Raw genomic sequence first — 21,404 nt, 5'->3', positions numbered from 1 at the left:
CTTAGAGAGGAACATAAAATGGGAGGAGACAGTTCTCAGACACAGACACAGACACAATCTCATTCTGAGATTCCGGAGGCAGGATCGCCATTTCGGACTGAGGTAGAGGTTAAGAGCCAGTAGCTGACTGTTTTGCTTTTCTGACCTTCAGACCCCAATTTCTGTCTCTGGGTTTTTATTAGTCATGCTACAATACCTGTTCACACATATGGGGGAAGTATACATGCACCCCTCATATGTGTGCACAGAGGCAAACACATGTACATATGTACATGCATATGCATTTATGTATACACACGTACACATGGTCACACTTAAGCACCTGTAGAACTACATACATGTCAATTAACCCTGAAGCCGGACCTGCCACAGCCACCGAGGGTCTGTGAGCTGACAGAACAGCTCTGGAAAGAATGCCTGAAGCGTGTTTTGTGGGTTGATAGTTAGTGGACCGTGGGCGCTTTACCCAGCTTCTATGGAGTGGGAAGAGAAGACGGGAAAACAGACCCAGCTGAGCTTATTTTTGGCAGGCAGCTAGAACAAGCACAGGCAGAAGGGGTGTGGGACACTTTTCAAAAGAGCATGGCTAAGGGTGGGGGTGGATCTCAGGGAAGTTTTAATTCACAGTTTTTGGTGAATAAGATTGTTGAAAGCTTTTCCTCGTGCTTGTTGGCCATTTGTACTTCGTTTGGAGATCTGCCTGTTCATGTCTTCAAGTATCACACTCCATTGGAAACAGTAACTAAAATGTAACAACTAACTCTGGCAAGGATGGAGGGAAAGGAAACCTTGACCCACTGCTGCTGAGAGTGGAGAGAAGTCCAGCCACAGTGGGAAGCAGCAGCAAGGAGGTGTCTCAGGAACTGAAGCTAGCCTTACTGTGTGAACCAGCTATGCCACGCCCGAGTGGATTCCAAAGGACTCCTCGGACAACACACCACACATCCATGTCTATTGCTGCATTGGTCACAATTTCCTGGTTTCAGGGTCAGACTCGATGCCCATGATCTGTGGAATGGGTAAAGGTACACAATGGTGCTTCATTCAGCTGTGAAGTCACACTGTTTATAGGAAAATGGACCAACCGGAGATCACGGTATTCAGTGATAGTCAAACTCTGATAAACATCACATTTTCTTTCATCTGTGAACCTTAGACTTGATGTAGGTGCATAAAGTCACTCTCACATATACATGCATTGAGAGCAAAACTGGCCAAATGAAGAGGCCTGTCTGGAGTGGGAGAGGGGGAGGGAGAGGTGGACGGGGATGGATACGGTCAAGGAGAGCCACTGTGTGTGGCTGTCTTTATGAAACCCATTACTAAGTACAGTGAATCTGAGCCAATCTACAAAGGATAGTTGCTGGGAGGTGGGTGGAGCCCAGGGTGGAGCCTCTGCCTAGATGTAGGGGCCCTAGGTTCAATGCCCACGGCCAAAGCCAAATAAATAAACAAAGGGGGCAGGGTAAGTAAAGGGCAGTGAAGCAATTAGTAACCTCCAGGTGAGTGGACTGTGTAAGGGTGGCAGGTGTGTGGGAGAACGGTCTAGAACAAGATTCAGTAGGGCCAGAGACAATGGAGTGGATGTTAGGATCTACAAAAGTTCCCGGAAGAAACAGAGGGAAGCTGCGCACTGGCATGCTTTTACCGTTTGCAGGAATGTTTATTTCCTTCTCGCCTCGATTCTTTGGGGTAAAATCCCATGGTGTCTATGTTAACAGGTATGCAAACAGCCTCAGAGAAGGGATATGAGTGATTTCGAGTAATCCTAGTACATTTTATGGATCCAACAAACTTCAAATTCAGCTCACTCCAGTTCCAAGCTCCTCACTACCCTCCATCCTGCTCCTTCCCAAGAGCTAAAAAATTGGTTTAAGGAAATATTAATCTAACTGCACTAAAGACAGGCAGATTGGAGGCTGGGGCTGAGGTGGAAACACTCAAGAAGGAGATGGATGTACAAGCAGAACATGGAAAATCTCATCACGGCAGAAAGCAAGGGAATTCTCCAAGTGGGTGCGAGCATTCAAGAATTTCTAGAACCCAAGGGTGGAGCAAGTCAGGCATCCAGCAGGGCAGTAATGGCGAGGGATGAAGACATGTCAAATTGGAGAAACCCAAGCCTCAAAAACATCGCTGATTTGGAGATGTGCTTTAAGAAAAGAAAGGTCTAGGGAGAGGGCTCAGTTGGTAAAGTGCCTGCCATGCAAGCATAAAGAGATAAGTTTGAACCCTAGCCCCCATATAAGAAGGTTAGTGTGGGGCTCATGTCGGTAGCCCTAGTGCTGGAAAAAGATAGGTGGATCCCTGGAGCTCACTGTCTGGGCAGAAAATTAGTGTGTTCTGGATTCAGTGAAGAGACCCTATCTCAAAGACTAAGGTTGAGAGCGATAGCAGTCCATCTGCCAATCTCTGGCATCCACATGCAGGCATGTGCCCCTGAGGGCACAAACACACAAACGTGCACACCCTACACACATAGGAGAATTTAAAAAGCAACGGCAAAGTGAAATTCACTCTACTTTGGTCTATGCAACTCCTCCTTTGGGAGTGGTCCAGCAGCTCACCAAAGAAAGAATTAGAGAGTGAGAGCATCACCGCTTGCAGCCTCTCCTGAGTCAATGGATCTGAATAACATTACAGATGCCTATAGACATCTCCCAAAGAGCCAATCGGATCCCATGTGCGGGCATGGTGGGGTAGCTTGGCGTAGCTCAGTGGTAGAGCACTTGCCTAGCATAGCTCGGGGCCCGTGTTGGAGCCCCAGTATAGGGGTCACAGGCAATCCTGTGGACCTTCTGACGGGAGGAAGGTCACTGGGTTAGAAGTCTCTTGCCCAGACATGCTGTGGGAGCTCCTTCAGCCAACAGCCTTTGACAGTCACACCTAAACCAGATTCTTTGAGTTTCCATATCCATTTCCAGGAGGTCCAAGGAATAAGAACATATTAGGTGACATCTTGGGGATACAATTGGCAAATCCAGATGGCAGGGTCATTGCCTGGGTGTTTGATAGTGTTCTGGGTTGATGATTGTGGAAGGAGTGATGTTGGTACCAGGGATATAGTCTAAAAACCTGATCTTTTGATATTATAACATAAAATTAATGGATGAAATGATACGATATTTGGGGTACAAGCTAGGGAAACTGGGGTGGGGAAATATGGACAAAACAAGACTGGCCATGGGTTCAAAATTGGGGAATTTAAGTGGTAGAGGTTTATTAAATTATTATCATTATTATCATCATTATTTTGACTCTGGGTCTTGTTGCATATTCCAGGCTGGCCTCGAAATGACATTCCTCCTGCCTCAACCTCCCTTCCTCTAGGGGATGTTTTGAAATGTGCGGCTAATTGGATCTGGCTAGTGCAGGCCTGTGATCTTAGCTGCTGTCGCAGGGAATGTCAGGTTCGCGGCTCATCCGGGCTACAGAGTGAATTCAAGGCCAGCTTAAGCAACTCGGGGAGAATGAGTGTGTCACTCGGTGGTGACATGTTTGCCTGACATGTGTGAAGGCCGAGGTCCCATCCCCAGTCATGACAAACCAAACCAAGCACAAATTAAAAGCCACTGCATGCATCAAGTTCCCTGCAGGGGAGCTAGGCAGCGCGTGCAGGAGGCATTTTCAGAAGGCCCGGCCTAATGAGTCTGCTTCAGTCAGGTGGAGTCTGAGCTCTTCAGTCCTCATCAGTGAGCAACCAGTACTGTGGCCTGGTGTGACCCAGGTTCGCGCAGAGCCAGGTCCCGACGGCAGGGGAACTGCCCTAGGGAACTCAGAGATGTTCTCAGCCCAGCTGGGAAGACTGCTGATTTTTAATGATCCGCTCAGTGTTCCAGTGTCACCTACTCTGTGACTCTTTCTGGATCCCCCCTGGGCAGAAGCAGTCATTTCTCCTCTGGGCTCTCCAGGGCCAGCACTGGCCTCCTTCCCTAACTGTGGACTGAAATACATGGGTTGTCCTCAGCTTTTCCTTACTGTCTCTTGTGTCCCTGGGGCAGGCCTCACACGGGAACTCCAGTCCCCCTCATGACAGAGGTTTTTCATTATGTAACTCATTACCCTGACACGTCTCAGCCATAAGTTAAAGCAGAGTGTGGACAGAGGGACATGTTGGGTAGTTGTGGCCGTCATGGGGTATAATGCTTATTATGGTCATCTAGGACCAACGAAGGCCCCAACAGAATCGAGACCTGCTTCCATGGTCACCTGAGCTACTGGTTTCCAAATCCTCTTCTCAGAATCAAGGACATCAGGAAGGCAGAGGAAGACTCTGAGAGCCCTTCCTATCAGGGAAGTTTATGGGTCTCTTGTAACCTGCCCTGGAAGTGAGTATCTCTCTTGACTCCTGGCTAGAACCAGACTCCTGCTGAACTCACCCTGCATTGGGAGCCCGTGGGACAGGAGCTGCAATGGAGCAAGCCCAGGCACGCCTAGTGCTGGGAGGCAGGACACCAGAGGTCCAGGTCCCTTTCAGAATCCCCTCTCTGCTTAGGTTTGGGGGAACTGGACTGTTTCCCATGCCATCACACGGTTGCTACTGAGACCAAGTAGACACCCTGGGAGCGGGCTGGTCACATCCCAGACAGTACAGTTTCACCCGATTTGTTCAGCCTCCTCTGTGGTCTCACCTGGACACGGTACTTCATTTGCTTTGGAAATCAGCTTTCAGTGGGGACAAGTGCAGACAGCGTGCCGCTGCCCCGCGCGAAACGGAGGTGTGGAATGGAACCACAATGGGCTTTGCGGACATGGCTTTCAGGTCCTTGGCCACACCCCCTCTGCAGGGGGCCAGGGTCCATCAAAGTCTGCTGTGGGCTGATGGGACAAGGAGGTGCTGGAGGGGAGGAGACTCTGTGCACTTGTCCTTCTGTTTAGGACATTCTCATAATAAAAACATCAGGAGAAACGAGTTGTTCTGAGTTAGGGATGCGTGGTATGAACCAGGGCCCATCTGCCTCTGCCCAGGCTACCGTGTGACATTAGGCAGAGTTCACTATCCGAAACAGATCTCGCTGAAGTCACTTGTAACTGTGCACCTTTAGCATGTGTGCACGCGCGCGCGCGCGTGTGTGTGTGTGTGTGTGTGTGTGTGTGCGTGCGCGCGCGTGTGCTCATGAACATATATGGAGGCAGAGGTTGGCACTGGGTGTCTTCTTCAGTTGTCCTCCACCTTAGTTTTTGATACAGGGTGTCTCAATAAAATCTGAAAGTCACTCTGTGGTGGTCAAACCATCCAGAGCTACACACCTTGAAACACTGTAACAGAGAGAAAAGAGGAATTGCTTGGCTGAGCCCCCTCCTTCTCGAAATCACAAGGCACTGAGTCATAGGCCCGGTGCAGTGTTGCCCATGGGTACAGCCTCTGGAGCCTTGGGCCTTTGAAACCTTTGGGCAACTAGAATTCATCTCAAACTCCTGGAATCAAGTACGGCTTGATTCAGTTTAGCTCAGTTCCCCTCCATCTCCAGGCTGGAGATGGAGCTACAAGGTCATATGGCTGTCAGGGCACAGAGCAGGAACACAGCCCTGCTTCTGACAGCCTGTTCCAGGTTGTCTACACAGCACAGCAGGCCTCGTTTTCTCCTCCAGCGACTTGGAACTCCCGGGAGGGGATGCTGAGGGATTTATCTTCAATGCCGGTTGGTCACAGGTGCCAACGAGAGTCTCTGAGAGAACCGAATTGATCCATGGGAGAGTGAACGCTGGAGGCCCTGGATATTAGGAGGGATCAGGTGTTCCACCCATGTCATGGAGATGTATGCTCACTGAGGAAAAATTGACACATCTGAATCCAGATACTTTGGTAAATAAACAAGGAACCTAACTCATCCCGGGTTTTGAATGTGCCCAGTCTCTAGACAGCTGAAGACTGCTGGCTGTGGCTGAACTAGCTGAGGAAGTGGGCTGGAGGCATGTGTAGCTGTTATTTCAGAAGGCAGCCTGACAGTCCACCCCCTGTAGGTATCAAACACGACCAGCTAGCCAGTTTTTCCTCTAAAGTCATGGTGGCAGCTGGCTCACAGGGAATTTTTTGAGATCCTCATTGGGCCTGAATGTGGGTACCATATGTAAAATCATCCTTGGTTAAAAAGTACCCACCTATTAAAAAATTATTTTATTATTTTATGTACATGGGTAGTTTATCTATAGGTATGTTTGTTCGTCATAATAATGCCGGAAAAGGGTGTCCAGGTATCCCCCCAGAACTGGAGTTACAGACAGTTGTAAGCCTCATCATGGGTGCTGGGATTTGAACCCAGGTCATCTGGAAGACCAGCCAGTGTCTTTATCTGTTGAGCCATGGCTTTAATCCCAGTACCTATCTCTGAGGTGCTCAGTTTAACTATCAAGTGCTCTTGCAGTTGTCATGGAAGATGGAGATACCAGGGTAGGCCCCCCTCCCCGTCCCATCCTGTCAGTGGTCTCGAGCTAGCCACTAGCCTCTCTGCTGCTCACTTTCCTCTAAGGTGGGAGTCCTGTGTTGGCCGAAGTCCTTCATGGTGGGTGGCACGGTGAGAGGCGGCAGTCTGCCATTGGAACCCTATCTACCGTCTTACACATGTGTGGAACAGGGTCTTCCCTATGAGCGTCAGGAGAGGTGATAGTGGGGACAGCATAACCGATGGGACACAAGAGTGGATGGCTGGCGGGAGGCAGGGGTAGGAGGAAGGAAGGCTTGGTCAAGTCCTCGGCGACTATATTGCTCATTTTCCTCATTACTGACAACGCATGACAGAAGCAACTCTAGGGGGATGGAATGATATTGCTTTCAGTTCCAGGGGTGTCAGTCCATAATAGTGGGAAAGGGATGGTGCCCGGAGTGGTTGCTCAGGAGTATACAGTGGCAGATCAGGATGTAGAGTCAAGGATAGACAAAGATGTGCAATATTTGTTTATGATGCGGAACATGAACTCTGTAAAGTGTTACATTTGTTTATGCTGCATTTGTTTAACAATGTAAGGATGTGTGTTTAACTATGTAAAGACGTGTTGTATCTGTTTCACCTTGCCTGCCTAAGGTCCCTGATTGGTCTAATAAAAAGCTGAACAGCCAATACTCAGGCAGGAGAGCGACAGGTGGAGTTGGGGGGCTGGGAGAGTAAAGAGGAGGAGAAATCTAGACTTGAGGGAGGAAGAGAGAAGACGGATGCGGGAGGGAGTGGCACACTGGGACCAGAAGCCAGCCAGCTGCTGGCCATCCAGACATGAGAAGCAGTGAAGGAAGACATACAGAACAAAAGAAAAGCAAAAAGCACCCAGGCAAAAGATAGATAAAAGGAAACAGGGTAGTTTAAGTTAAAAGAGCTAGCCAGAAAGGAGCCTAAGCTAGGCTGAGCATTCATAACTAATAAGAAGCCTCTGAATTATGATTTGGAAGCTGGCTAGTGGCCCAATAGAAAGACACCTGGTACAGCCACCTTTAGGGGCCACCACTACAGCCCACATCTGTAAACTAGACCACAATCCTAAAGGTCTCCGAACAGCATCATCTGTTGAGGTTTAAATGTTCAGACATTTCTCGGTGGGACTGTAACAGTTACCACCTTTGCCCCTACCTGGTAGGTTTTAGGACATCTTTAGGGGAGATACTGTAGCAGAGGTTTCTAAGCCCCAGGGCCTCTTGATCCTACTTGTGTGCTGTTTGGTTGCCATAGTGATAGCTCCTTCCTGGTCCCCTATACATGTGATATAATGAAGGCCATAGCTTGTGAGACACCCCTTTTGGGCCTCTCTGAGAACGGCTCTTTCTGGAGGTGTGCCATCCTCTTGAAGGCTCTGTGATGGAGGAGATTTAGAGGGGTCACCAGGCCCCAGAGAGGGTCCCCCACTAAAAATGGCAAAGGCAACCCTGAGCACTGGAAGGCAGTCTAGGCTGAGTGACTGCCTTGGAACCAGTTGGGGGCAGTTTGCCTTCCTTGTGCAAGGCGCTGGGCATTCCTTCTCTCCTCATCTGTGATGATTCCCCTTTGGTGCTAACACCATTCCTCTGTGGAAGGCATTCTAGTGCACGCACATCTGGACATTCCTGCTTCCCTAATTATGCCAGAAACCCTCAGGCCTAGTCACTTCCTGCAATTAAACCTCACCTTTTCAAGGTGACCAGAAGAACTCTAAGCAAGGAAACTGGATGGCAGACAGTGAAGGAAGAAGTAAGAAGAAAGGTCTTCCTTTTTGCCATGCTCTCCGGAGCAGCCCCAGAAGAAACATCTGTAAAGTCCAAATTTCCAAAGATTTCTGAACCTAGAACTTTCTTAGCTGCAGAGGTCCCTTAGAACTGAATCCCAAAAGCATCATTGCTTGCCATTTCTGGCAGACCTTGCCCTTTGGTTGTCTCGTCCCTGTTGAAGGCCTCACAATTCCTAGAGGAAGGATGCTCAAGTGTTCTGACACCCATGGTCTGTGTGGCCCAAGTTAGCTAGGCTGCTTCAGTGGGTTCCACTTTTCCTCGCGAGCAGACTTCACAGCTTCTAGAAGGTTCTTCTGACTCAGAAGATCTTACATGCTCTTGTCTGTGGACAAATTAACAGTGGAACCTTTGGGGGTGGCAGACTTCAGAAGCCTGGTCTTATGTCCCTGTGGTTCATGGGCACATGCCCATTCTGTTTATAAACACAGCCCAGTGTGTCCATTTTTTATGCTCTAGATCTCCTCTAGTCAAAGGAAAGTTCTTCCCAAACACTAAAAACTTCAGTGGTTTTACCAGTGACCTTCTCCTCCTGTGTCTCTCCGGTGGAGTCCTAGAGGGGCATTTTCCTTCCTTCGCTTGCTCATGGCCCATTAGTGGCAAGAACTGTTCCATTATCTTAGCCCTGATGAGCTCACTAGCTGGGAAGAGAAGGGCCCGTGGGGGCAATTTAATTTCTAATCCAATGGCCCAGTTATTCTAGTGGGCTTTAGTCTGGACCCCAGGGTCCACAGAGGTGGGTGTACCACAATAATCAGAGGTACCTGTTTTGGTGTGGAAGACGACCAGAGGCAGGGAGGGAGGAGGAGCTGGAGGAATGGGGGACGTGGGGTGGAGGAGCCCCACTTCTCCATCAGTAAAGCAGAGACTGCTGTTTTCGCTCCTGCTGACCTGGGCTCAGCCACAGTTCCTGCGTGCTTTGTGGTCTGCGGCTTCAGGGGCTTAATCAGACTCCCCCAGCTTTTAGACCTAATTCAAAATGTTCTGCAGGAAAAGTTTGGTTTGCCCACGGGTAGCACAGTGGCCTACTTGCACACAGTAATAGGGACTTAAGTCTGCGGCTGCAGGTACCAGATAGCCGAGAGGCATGTCTTAGGACAACGCTTATACAAAACAGCAGGCCTGAGCCAACGCATTTTGCCTAACGCATTTCTCATTACTCCTTTCTTCACCCCTGTACTAATTTATCTCTTCCACCTGTACACACACACACCCCTTCCATAGGTTTCCACTAAAGGCTCTGAATTTGTAAATACAGAACTAGTCTGGTGGTCTCCCAAGGTCAAAGACCCTGCTCACCTGGCCCTCTCTTTCCCATTCTGTTCTTTTCCATCTTCATTAGGATGTGCTCAGATGTTTTCCCGTCACAGCTGGGCTGCAAGGCTCTGCTTGACCTTCCTGCACATCCTGTATCTCTGTCTTTCAGCCGTGGTCTCTACCCACACTGAGCTCCGCTGAGCAGACTCAGCCCTTTTCTGCCCCAGGACTTTGCATTTGTGTCTTCTACTGGGAACAACATTTGTTTTCCTGGCTCCTGGTTCTGTCTTTGGGTCTGGCATAAACTCTTCCATTTCAGAGAAGCCCACTGTGTCATTTTGGGTCTACACAGAGAACACAGCCAGTAACGTACACATCTGCCTATTTATATCTATATTGTCCCTCTACCGATGAAATGTACATTTATCCATTAAGCCACGTGACATTAGGCAAGGATATAATGTACGTTACCCTGTGACTCCCATTCCCTGTTACCAGCTCCTCCTCCCCCTCCTCCCTTCTGTTGGTCCCTTTTATTCCTTAGATAATGTCTACCTGCTACTTTTGTGCTATCTGTACATATACAATCTTATGTTGCAGTATAAAATTTGGAATATTTATCTTTCTGAGACTTATTTTATTCACTTATATGATGGTGTACAGTCATGTCCATTTCCTGAAAACGATGCATTTTTAAAAATAGCTAAACAATTCCAGTGTGTGTGTGTGTGTGTATTTTCTTTTCTGTTTCTCTCTTGTTGGACACTTAGGTTGGCTCTGGGACTTAGCTGCTGGGATTAGCGCCACAGTGAACCCTGGTGTGCAAATACCTCTGTGATGTGTTGACTCGGAGGCTTCCAGGTAAATACTGAAGGTTGATTTACATTTGTTCAAAACTGCTTGGCAAATAATGTGCTTGGTGAAGGCAGGATAATGAAGGGAAGTGTGGTAGCGAAGAACCTCCCTCCTCCCCAACACACACACCATAAACACACACGGCTGGGAGTAGATGGTTCCTTCTCAGGACTCCATGTCACTGAAGACATTGCCTTCCCTGAAGGCATGTCCATGGAGGTCAGACTCCTGCTGAGTCCAATTTCTGCCTTTCTCAGCCTAGTTATCATCCATGTTAATTAAAAAAAAATCTCTTCTGTGTGGTGGTTAATGATGGTTGGTGTGATGGGATTTCAACTCACTGAGGTGTAGACCCAACCCTGTGTGTGTGTGTGTGTGTGTGTGTGTGTGTGTGTGTGTGTGTGTGCGCGTGTGCGCGTGCGCGTGTCTAGGCCAGAAGTCAGTGTGGAACGTTTCCCCCATCACCCCCACTTTACCTTTTGAGGGAGTGTTTCTCACTGAACTTGAAGCAGTCTGTTGGCTGCACTGGCTGCCCATAAATCTGACAGATCCTCAGTCTCTATCTCCACAGCACTAGATTATAGCAGATGCTGCCACACATGGGTGCTGGGGATTTGAACTCAGTTCCTCATGCTTGTGTGCCAAGCACTTTGCTGCCTGAGTCATCTCTCCAGGCCTGTGAGAGCATTTCCAGAGACAATTAGTTCATATGGAAAGACCCACTCTGAGGTAGATGGCATTACCTCATGGCCTGGAAGTCCAGACACAATAAACGGGAGACATTAGAAAGCCCAATACCAACAGCTTCTCGTTGAGTTTCCTGGTCCCTGGTTAAACATACAGTGAGTTATTCCCATGTCTTCTCTGTTTAGAAGGGCCCAAATACACCTTCCCTCCATACGTCAGCTGTTTTATCATAGCCATATAAAATGATGCACTTTGGGGTGCTTATGCTCCCCAGCTTTGGGGACTCCTTTCTCCTCTGCATCCTTGCTTTCTTTCCACAACTTTTCTTCTAACAGAGTTAGATTAACACCTAAGAGAGTTTATGGGATAAACTGTACCTTTCCAGAATTCATATGTTGAAGTTCTAATCCCCCATACTTTATCTACAGTTGCATTTGAAGACAGACTCTGAAAGAATGTGGTTGAGTTACTATAAAAAGTTAAAAATAAATTATAAAGTAGGTCATTAGGTATGGGACCATGCCCTGACTTGGTGTCCTTACAAGGAGATTAGAACACAGACATACTAAGGGGACCATGCAAGGATCTGAAGAAGATGATATGTACAGGCCAAGGAGAGGATCCTCAGCCTCACTAACACCTTCACCAGAGATTTCTAGCCTCCAGAAGACAGAGGAAATTAATGCACATTGTTTAAGCAAACCCTAATGCATATGCTTTCAGATCTGTTTAAATTCTAGCTGCCAAGGAAGCCTTCTTTGATTCCCGGCTCCCTACACAGTCCATTCTTTCCATGGTCTTGGCTTACCAGGCAGCATTTCTCCAGTGTGTTCTTCTAAGTCTGAGGTTTTTGTGAAAGTGGAATCTTGCATTTGTGGTTTAAGGTTGTACTTCTGGTGCCTTGAACCTGACCTGGTAGCTGGAAGAACTGGTTGTGTGCCCAGCAGAATAAGCAAGTGCACACATCTGAACTCTGCAGGAGGGTCCCTGAGCTAGGGGACCATGGGAGGAGCCCTCACTGCAGAAGCCAACTGCCGCCGTAGGGCACACGGGGGGCAATAGGACCCTAACTCCTCCACTTTACATTCTTTGCACTCTGGATTGTTTGGGCATAAACGGAAGGCAGAATTTTAAAGATGACTGAAGGGAATGGAAGTGTGGATTCTGTGAGGTGACTCTCTGGTGTAATGGAGGTGGGGTCTGGAGAGACAAGAAGTTAAGTCATAGCAAGGATAATCATCTTCACCCCCAGCTCATGTCCCGAGAGTCTTTGTGGGAACTGAGGATCTGACAGGCTGCTCTTGTCTGGTAGCTCCTAAATAAGGGAAAGATGAAGGGGGACTGAAGAGGCTGCCACAGGTACCTCAGGGGAGGTCTACTGGGACCAGATCTTCCTGTCACGTTTATCCTTTCATGCGGAGGACAAGGGAAACACCACACTTCCTTGGAATAGGAAGAGAAACTCTTCAGTCCTCCTCAGCCTCCTCCCACACTGTCTCGGCATCTGCAAGTTCCTTTCATTTCACTATGAATTTCAGGTATCACTGTCTGTATGTTGATATGTTGTATGTACCATTGTGCATATGAGCTAGCTCCTGCTCATACGTACCCTGTTGCCCTCTCTTGATGCTCAACTCTCCATGTTCTTGATCCCCTCCATCTCCTCTTCAGTCTCCCTTCTATTCTCATGTATATATGCTTACATACATATACGAGAGAGAGAGAGAGAGAGAGAGAGAGAGAGAGAGAGAGAGAGAGAGAATATGACACCCTCTTTCAGTTAGGCTGGTTTGAGCTGACCTCTCCTGAATGGGACCAAACTCAGTTGCAACCCCTCCCCTCTCTTTTCCTTCTCCTCTCTCTCCCTCTCACCGTTTGCCAGTTCCTTCCTTTTCCGGCCATTCCTTTCCAGATTGAAGCACCCTGTGCTAGGACAGAGAGTCCTAGGCTATAGTGGTGGCCAGAGTTGAGCTTTCCTTCCAGGAAAGCCTCCTCCACACATCCGGTCTGGTCTCCCTAGTTTCCTGGAAGGCCTCTCCCTAACCCAGCCCAGCTTCCTTGGGCACGTCAATGCACTCACTAGTCTTGTGTTCCCAATTAATCCCATTGCCCTCACAACGGAACCAAGCAAGCACTTGCCTTTAGCCACAGAGCCATGCATTGCCATTGACATTTTCACAGGTGAGACTTTCCCCCAACAGATACTAAAAGAGATGCTCCATCCCCCAGAAGGTTCCATTGTCCTCACCAGGTTCAAGAGACCCAGCATGCATGTGCATACCCACGTTACACAGCAAATCGAGTCACGGTAGTGCAGTGTTAATGGAAGAGGGAGAACATGCAGCCCTTTAAAACGCTTTGTTTGATCTGAATTTCTCAGTCCTGTGCTTCGTGTTTGTTAATCTGCTGGAAGAGAGATGCTACAGTAATGACGAAAGGCATGCTGAGCTTAGCCTCGCTTTATTGAAATGTTTTTTTTTAAGGGGTTTAATTTGAACAGCGGCATCAGTTGGGCTCGCTTTAATTACAGTCTCCGTTTCTATTGCTAGTTGTATCAAGCTCAGGAGAGTCATGGGGGTGCAGGGAGGGCGGGGGACAGGCAGGGGAAGTCTTTCTCAGATGATTTCTGTCGCTTTTAAAGATATGGATGTGTTTCCTATTCTTCTTCTTTTTCTTTTTTAATGAGCCCACATTTAACATACAGGGCGAGCAGCTGGGTTTCCAGAGCAGAGCTTGGAGTGAAATCCATCCTGCGCGTGTGCTTTTCCCCGATGACAAACTTCCTCTGGCCTTGGTTGTTTGTTCTCCTGCCCTTTCCGTGCCCGCTGCTGGCCTGCTGAGTTAGGAGAATCAAAGTGCCCCACAAATGGAACAATCAGGGGTGGAAGCAGCTGATGGCTTCAGCTGGTCACAGAGCTGTGTGCTGTTGGATTCTACCAATTGTCCCCAGTGTGCTGTGTCCCACTGGTCACATGTCTCTCTGTCTAGCCCTCTGTTTGGGATGATCAGCTTCCAGGGATATTAGGATTCATCCACCGGATAGCCACCATCCCTTACCCTCTGTTCCCAGCAATTGGAACAGCCTCTATTTTTACCTAGTACCAACTTGGGAACAATTTAATATGTCCCTTTGGACATAATACCAGTGAGCAGAGGACCACAGACCTTGTTGGGAGAAAGACACAGAGGATTACGTCACAGCAAGCTACTTTCGGATCTGCTTGAAATGTTTTACCTCTCTGTCATGATTCCCAGGGCTGTTTCTGTGTTCCCCTGTCCCCAGGAAGTACTCTTGAACCTGGTGAGGACAATGGAACCTTCTGGGGGATGGAGCATCTCTTTTGGCTTGTCCTCTCCTCTTTCAGGTAGAGCAAAATGCTTCCCCAGTGTCTCCTTTCATAAAAACCTCACCAGACCTCCACGCAGGGCCCAGGAAAACAAAGGCGGTTGGGTTCACTAGACTGGCTTTTTGTAAAAGGCAGTTTCATGATCTTCTTTTGTATATGGCTGCAGTTATGTCACTTATGACTGATAGGTCACACTAGTTCTTACGCCTGGTGTGGTGGTGCATAGTTGCCATCCTAGAACTTGGAATGCAGCCAGGTGATGGCGGTGGCACACGCCTTTACCCCTATCACTTGGGAGGCAGAGGCAGGGGGATCTCTGAGTTCGAGGCTAGCCTGGTCTAAAGAGTGAGTTCCAGGACAGTCAGGGATACTGAGAGAAACACTGTCTTGGATCAAAAGTGTAGAACTTGGGGGTCTTAAGAGAGATGGGTCAGTCTGGACTACATGGTAGGATACTGTCTCGGAAAAGACGACGGCCCGAGGATGTGTCTCGGTAGATTTGCTTGCCTAGCATGTGCAATTCCTGGGTTCCGTGTGAACACAGACACAAATTTCTTCAAAAGAGGTTCCTCTGCAGAAGAGAAATAACTGAATAACATTTTGTTCTTCGTTATTGAGTTTTTAATTGGTGGTTGTAAATGTCATGTCAGATTTAACATCTATTTAATATCCTTTCCCTTTGGGTCTCCATATTATATTGGCCATTAATTATTTCAGCAAATTTCTCTCATCCTTCTCTGGATACTGAACCCTGGTGAGGAAAGCTGGTTGGGCACAAAGGTCCTTGGGAGGAAATAAGATGTGTTTCTGGCTCACATCCAGGCTCTAATCCACCTGCCTCCCACATAGCCTCAGAGCTTTCCCAGTGCTCTCTAGAAATAGGCCACATCGCTCAACTCAGTGCGCAAAACTTCCCAGGATGGCATCCCTTGAGTTTTGAGATTTTACTTTTTGCCATTTCTTTGCCTATTAGCCAAGCCAGGCATTAACTTGTCCCAAAGGTTCCCTTATAATATCATTAGTGGAGTGACCTTTGATCTAAATTCTTACATTGTTGGCTTCTAGAGGTCTCTGGGGACTCGGGAGGTCATAACTGGACAATCTCCCTTCATCACGTCCCCATTGCACCCGTGTCTTGGTCTGTTTCTTACAACAGAACCCTCACAGACTGGGAAAGTTACTTCAGTTCACTGTTCTGGTCCAAAGTAGGTACTACTCCTCTTGTTGGCAGAGCCCTGAGATCTTTCGGATCAACTGGTTCTCTCTCTCTCTCTCTCTCTCTCTCTCTCTCTCTCTCTCTCTCTCTCTCTCTCTCCACCCTCTCTCTTTCTCTCTCCCTGTGTTTTCATCATGTTGATGCCTCCCACTGGGAATTTAATTACATGAGTTACTTCAGTTCACTGTTCTGGTCCAAAGTAGGTACTACTCCTCTTGTTGGCAGAGCCCTGAGATCTTTCGGATCAACTGGTTCTCTCTCTCTCTCTCTCTCTCTCTCTCTCCACCCTCTCTCTTTCTCTCTCCCTGTGTTTTCATCATGTTGATGCCTCCCACTGGGGATTTAATTACATGAGCTCCAAAGGGGACAAAGTGTATTTAAACCAGGGCAGAGGGCGACTTTGGCTTTGAGTCTTTGGGAGTCTGGTCACCCATGCTCTGTCCTGCTAGAAGCTAGCTCTGCTTCCCTGCTTGTCTGTTTGTCTGCAGCTGGGTGCAGCAGGCCGAGTAGAAAGCCCGTCACCAACCAGGGCTCCACCCTCCGGCCAGATACTCACTGTCAGGTGACAGCTCCATAGGATGGGGAATCACCATGAGATGGGTGGCTGGCGTGCCCGTGAGGGTGACCTGGACAGGTGACCTGCTGTAGGAAGACCCTCGCTAGCTGTGCCTGGGAACTGTAGACCGTAGGAAAGGAGAGAGTGTGGTGTGATGGGACCAGCCGCTGTCACCACCGTCACAGGTTCGGCCCTTGAACTGAATAAACCCTCTTCCCTAAGTAGCTTTGTCAGGCTATTTTTATCACAGTCATAAAAAAGTGACAATGGCAGTTGGGTTGCCGTATGGCGGAATGTGCAGGAGTACATCCCAATGAGCTGGCCGTTTGCTAGGCCCCAGGGGTGGTGGGGCTGAGGGTGGGGGCGGTGCAGGGAGCAATCTCTTTCACACACGTGCATCCGGAATCCCTGGTTTGTCTCCCACACAGGCTTTTTACTGCACACCAAGCACTGGACACTCTTGTTTGTTTTTTTTTTTTTGTTGTTGTTGTTTTTGCTTTTTCAACACAGGGTTTTTCTGTAGCTTTGGAGCCTATCTTGGAACTAGCTCTTGTAGACCAGGCTGGCCTCAAACTCAAACCAGGTCCTCAAACTGCCTGCCTCTACCTCCCAAGTGCTGGGATTAAAGGCGTGCACCACCACTGGACACTCTTGAGTCCTGTTGTAGGACATGGACAAATATGTTGCTTTTGGGGCCTGACATCTGGCACAGCTGCAGAGCCCACCTCACCTCACACCCGTACCCCTCGCACCTCTGGTCTCACCAGCAGGAGGGATGGGGTCAAAAGTCACTGGGGGGCAACTTTGGATCTCGCTGGTAGATGGTTCTACTGTTCCACCCCGAGGCCCTGATGTATTTTCGGACTGTTCTGTGTCCTCCTGAGCCCTGAAGAGTGTTTTGTGGGAAACATGTAACACAGTTTTAATACCATCCTATCCAAATGTTGATAGCAGTAACCAAAGCTGGCAAGTAAGGAAAAGTGGGCCCCATGCCCTGGGCTGGAGGGGAGGTAGCGGCTTTGCCATCTCCTTTCTCTTTTTTTTTAAACATATTTATTTATTTATTATGTATACAATATTCTGTCTGTATGCCTGCAGGCCAGAAGAGGGCACCAGACCCCATTACAGATGGTTGTGAGCCACCATGTGGTTGCCGGGAATCGAACTCAGGACCCTTGGAAGAGCAGGCAATGCTCCCAACCCCTGAGCCATCTCTCCAGCCCCATCTCCTTTCTCTTTGGGGCAGGTCCTATCCAGGATTGTCCCTTAAGACCGGAATTTATAACACGATTCTTTTTATTCCAAGTTTGTCTGGCTTCTCCTCCCTCCGCCTCCTAATCACCTGGGATCTGGAAGGTCTTCAGGCAGTGCATGGAGCCCGAGGGTGTTTATTAATAGTGCAGTTTTTTTCCAAACAAACTTCTCTGGGTTGAGCCCAGATTCTACCTCTGCTTCTGCCTGACCACACAGTTCCTTAACTCCATAGGCCTTTTCACCTTTTCTGCCAAGTCGTAAGAGATTTATTATTATCCCATAGTTTAAATTTTTGATTTTTTTAAATATGTGTGATGTTTTGCTACATGTGTCTGTGCAGCATGTATGTACAGTGCCTGTGGAAACCAGTGGAGGGAGTTAAGACCCCATGAAATGGGAGTTACAGATGGCTGTCAGCTGCCATGTAGGTTCTGGGAACTGAACCCAGGTCCTCTGGAAGAACAGACAGTACTCTTAACTGCTGTCTCTCTGGCAGTAAGCAATTTATTTTCAGTTTCTTTAAAGTATTTAACAGATCTTCCTTTGCCCTGTGGGGCTAAATGCTTGTAACCCTGAGCTGCCCACACCCAGTGAGAAAGACTGTAACTCATAGTGTGGTGGGATTTAGACATGGGGAACAGTAATTGGGTCATGGTGGTACCCTCATGGATGCAATTAATGTCTATATATAAGAAATGAGAGAGATGACCTCTCTGTTCACATGACGAGTAAATCAAAAGGTAGCATTTGTATACCTGGAAGTGGCCCTCACCAGAAATCTCTCAGCCTTAGACTTCACTGACTCCAAGAGCATTGGATAATATGGTTTGAATGTGAAATGCTCCAGGCTCACGTGTTTGAACACTCTGTCCCTGGTTGGGGTGCTGTTTGGGGAGGTTGTGGAGTCTTCAGGGTATGCGTTGGAGAAGTGAGTCTGGGATTTGCTTGTGCAATCCCCAGGAGGCTAGCTGGTATAAGTAGGTTGCTAGGGGTGGTGGGTTTTGGGAGTTGGAGGCTCAGGTGTTTCTGGCTAGGGGAGCAGGCTGTGCTGCAAGCTCCAGCCACCAGGCTTTCACCATATCAAAGGGTAAGCCAAAGTCAATCCTCCTTTAACTTGTCTTAGCTCGAATTCACTGTGAGGAGAAGCATAGGGATGTGCGGAGAAGACGGGGTGTCACCTGGTTCTTGTTATTCTGTCACACTAACCCCACATTCGTCAGCTCTTATTGCTGTGGCCGAAACACCCGAGAGAACACATCAAGGGAAGAGATTATTTCTTTGACCCCAAAGTTTCTGTCTATAATCCTTGGCTTTGTTGTTTCTGGGCCCATGGCGAGGCAGAACATTTTAGGAATGGGAGCATGTGGCAGAGGTGTCTTACCTCATCTCCTGACAGACAAGAAGCAAAGGGAGAGGGTGGGGGGAGCTAGTGCAAGGTACAGCCCTAAAGGAAGTAAGTATCCCCAGTGACCTGCTTTCTCCAAGTTGCCCTGGCTTCCCTGAGCTTTTAGAACTTCCCTAAATAGCTACCCCTTCAATGTATGGTGGATATTTTATACATAAAACATAGAACCCTAACTTCCTAAGACGTTGTTACTGCCCGGAGCTTAGCGCCAGAAGAGGAGGATTCATAATGACCTCTCAAGTAGATTCTAACCACGGTTCCAGCTGCCTAGAGCCAGCCCCTCTGCCTCTGAGCAGCAACTCTGGTCCCCGGAACCTGTCCAGGACACTGCAACAACCCCAGTAGACTCTGGCAACCTCTGTGTGATTCAGGCATATCTCACAGAACCCTGAAGCTGGCGCCTTGTGTTTTTATCTAAGGTTCTGAAGCTAAGACTGGGAGGGAAGAGGCCAAATGTATCTCCCTTGTTGTATCAGCTGTTGACGATGGCTCACAGGCATCTACTTGAAGATGAGGCTCTGGTCTAGGTTAGCTGGAGCTTGGCTTGCAGCTTAATGTACATCTGTGACCACTAAGCAGCTTGCCCACGGTCCCCCTAAGTGAACAGGGTGGGGGCCGAGGATGTTCAGGGACTTTAAAGTCTTTAGGGGGTGTATAGAAGATTAGACTGTAGATTGTGGAATATTAGTTTAAGATGTGTTACATTTGTTTATGCTGTGGAATATTTGTTTAATGATGCAAAGATGTGTTGCGTTCTTTTATGTTGCATTTGTTTAAGTCTATAAAGCTGTGTTACTTTGCTTGTCTAAAACACCTGATTGGTCTACCAAAGAGCTGATCAGCAGACAATTCTTCAGGGTTGATTCTTCCTCCATGCATATGCCCAGGGTAGAACTCAGATCGGCAGGTGCCTTTACCCACTGAGGCATCCCAAAGACCTCTTAACTGCCGTTTAAAGAAAACTTTTTATTGATTCTTGGTGGGTTTCACATCAGGCACCTCAATCCCATTCATTTTCCCAACCCTTTGCATCAGCCCTCTGCCCTTGCAACCTCCCTGCCACCAAATAAAACAAAATTTAAAAGAAAAAAAAATCTTGTCATGGAAACTGTAGTGTGTCTCAGTGAGTCTCACAGTGTACCTTTAGTAAAGGTGTATCCTTTACTTGCAAGTGTTTATTGCAACCCCAGCATCCACTCCGTCTATGAACTGCTGGAGCATGTGAAGAGGCCGTTTCTGCAGATTCGAAGCTACAGGGTCTGCATGACACAGGGCAACAACAGGACGTCCAAGAATCCCAGTGAGGGTCCAGTATCGATGGTGTAGCAGAAGCCCGAGTCTCAAACCAGACCGACGACTCACTGCAGTAACACTTTGCAAGTAAAGATGAATGGAAACTCCAGTTTTTGAGGAGTGATTTCTTGGCTCTGATTAACAAGGAGCAGGGATTTCAGACTGTCAAACATCAGCACCCTCCCTGGCCCAATGCACATGTCCGCAATATATCTGCACCGAAGTTTTAAAAATGTGTCTGGAGGAGAAGAGAGCCTGAGGTGGGCTCCAGTTTTCAAATTTAATGAGAATGCAGAGGCTGGATAGAGGGTTCCCAGAGGCTACTGCGTCAGCTCTTGCCTTGAGGCTCCACCAGTCCCCAACTCTCCCCTTTGCTGTCCCTGCCCACAGTCAGCCTTAAACTGGCCGGATCATCTCACAGATCTCAAATGCACCACTCTCTAGATCCCGGTGGGATAGGAGCTTAGTGCCCCAGGCTGGCATCTACCAGGTTTTTCCCCAAATCCCTGCTACTAAAGGAACATGACCCCTAGGGTTACGGTTGGCTTGCTCTCACTCACTCTGGGAGCTGAGTGGAGACTGTGGGTACCATTTTCCGAGCTGCCAATATCTGGAAGGAAGCCTAGGGCAGTGTACAAGCAGCTGCTAGACCGACTTGGAATACTAACTGCCCTGCCTGGCCCTGCCTGGCTGAGCCTTGCTCTCCACTTTTAGTGAATCTCAGAAAGTTGGAGCTTGGCTTACCCTGTAGGAAAGACTGAGCTGATTAGCCATTTCCTACCCTGAGTCCCCTTTTCTCCCCTACCCCTCACCTCATACATGCTTAAAAATGTCTGCCCCCAGTATTCCCTCTTTCTACTCCCAAGATGCACTGCTCACTCCCTTCCCTTCCCCACACATTCTGGGCACGACACAGCCATTGCAGCCATGAACACACAGCAATTGGGCCAGCCTGCCCTAGACCCGCAAAAGACTGGGCCCATCCTCAGCCAATCATGGATGGAGGCTGGGCTCACAGGACCCCACCCCTTCCTTCTGAACTGATGGCTTCAGCAGGAGGAGAAGGTGGTTTTTTGGTGTGCATCCACTGGAGAACCCACTAGGCTCCATTGTTTATTTCCACGCCCATGGCCACATACAGAGTTCTGGTTAAACCCAGTGGGGTCATAAAACAGAATAAAAGGATGTGACAGTGAGAAAGGACTGTGTAGGGTGAGGAGTGGGGATTGCCGGTGGTGAGAAGAGAGTAGGGGGTGTAGAGTAGTCAGGATGCTACAGGATTTCATAGATGTGTGAAACTGTTAAATAAATTAATGAGCCTTCAGACAGAGGTAAGTGAGGCCCAG

This window comes from Microtus pennsylvanicus, chromosome 4 (genome assembly GCF_037038515.1).
Source record: "Microtus pennsylvanicus isolate mMicPen1 chromosome 4, mMicPen1.hap1, whole genome shotgun sequence".
Taxonomy (NCBI): Eukaryota; Metazoa; Chordata; class Mammalia; order Rodentia; family Cricetidae; genus Microtus; species Microtus pennsylvanicus.
Note: the sequence above shows the minus strand (reverse complement) of the source record.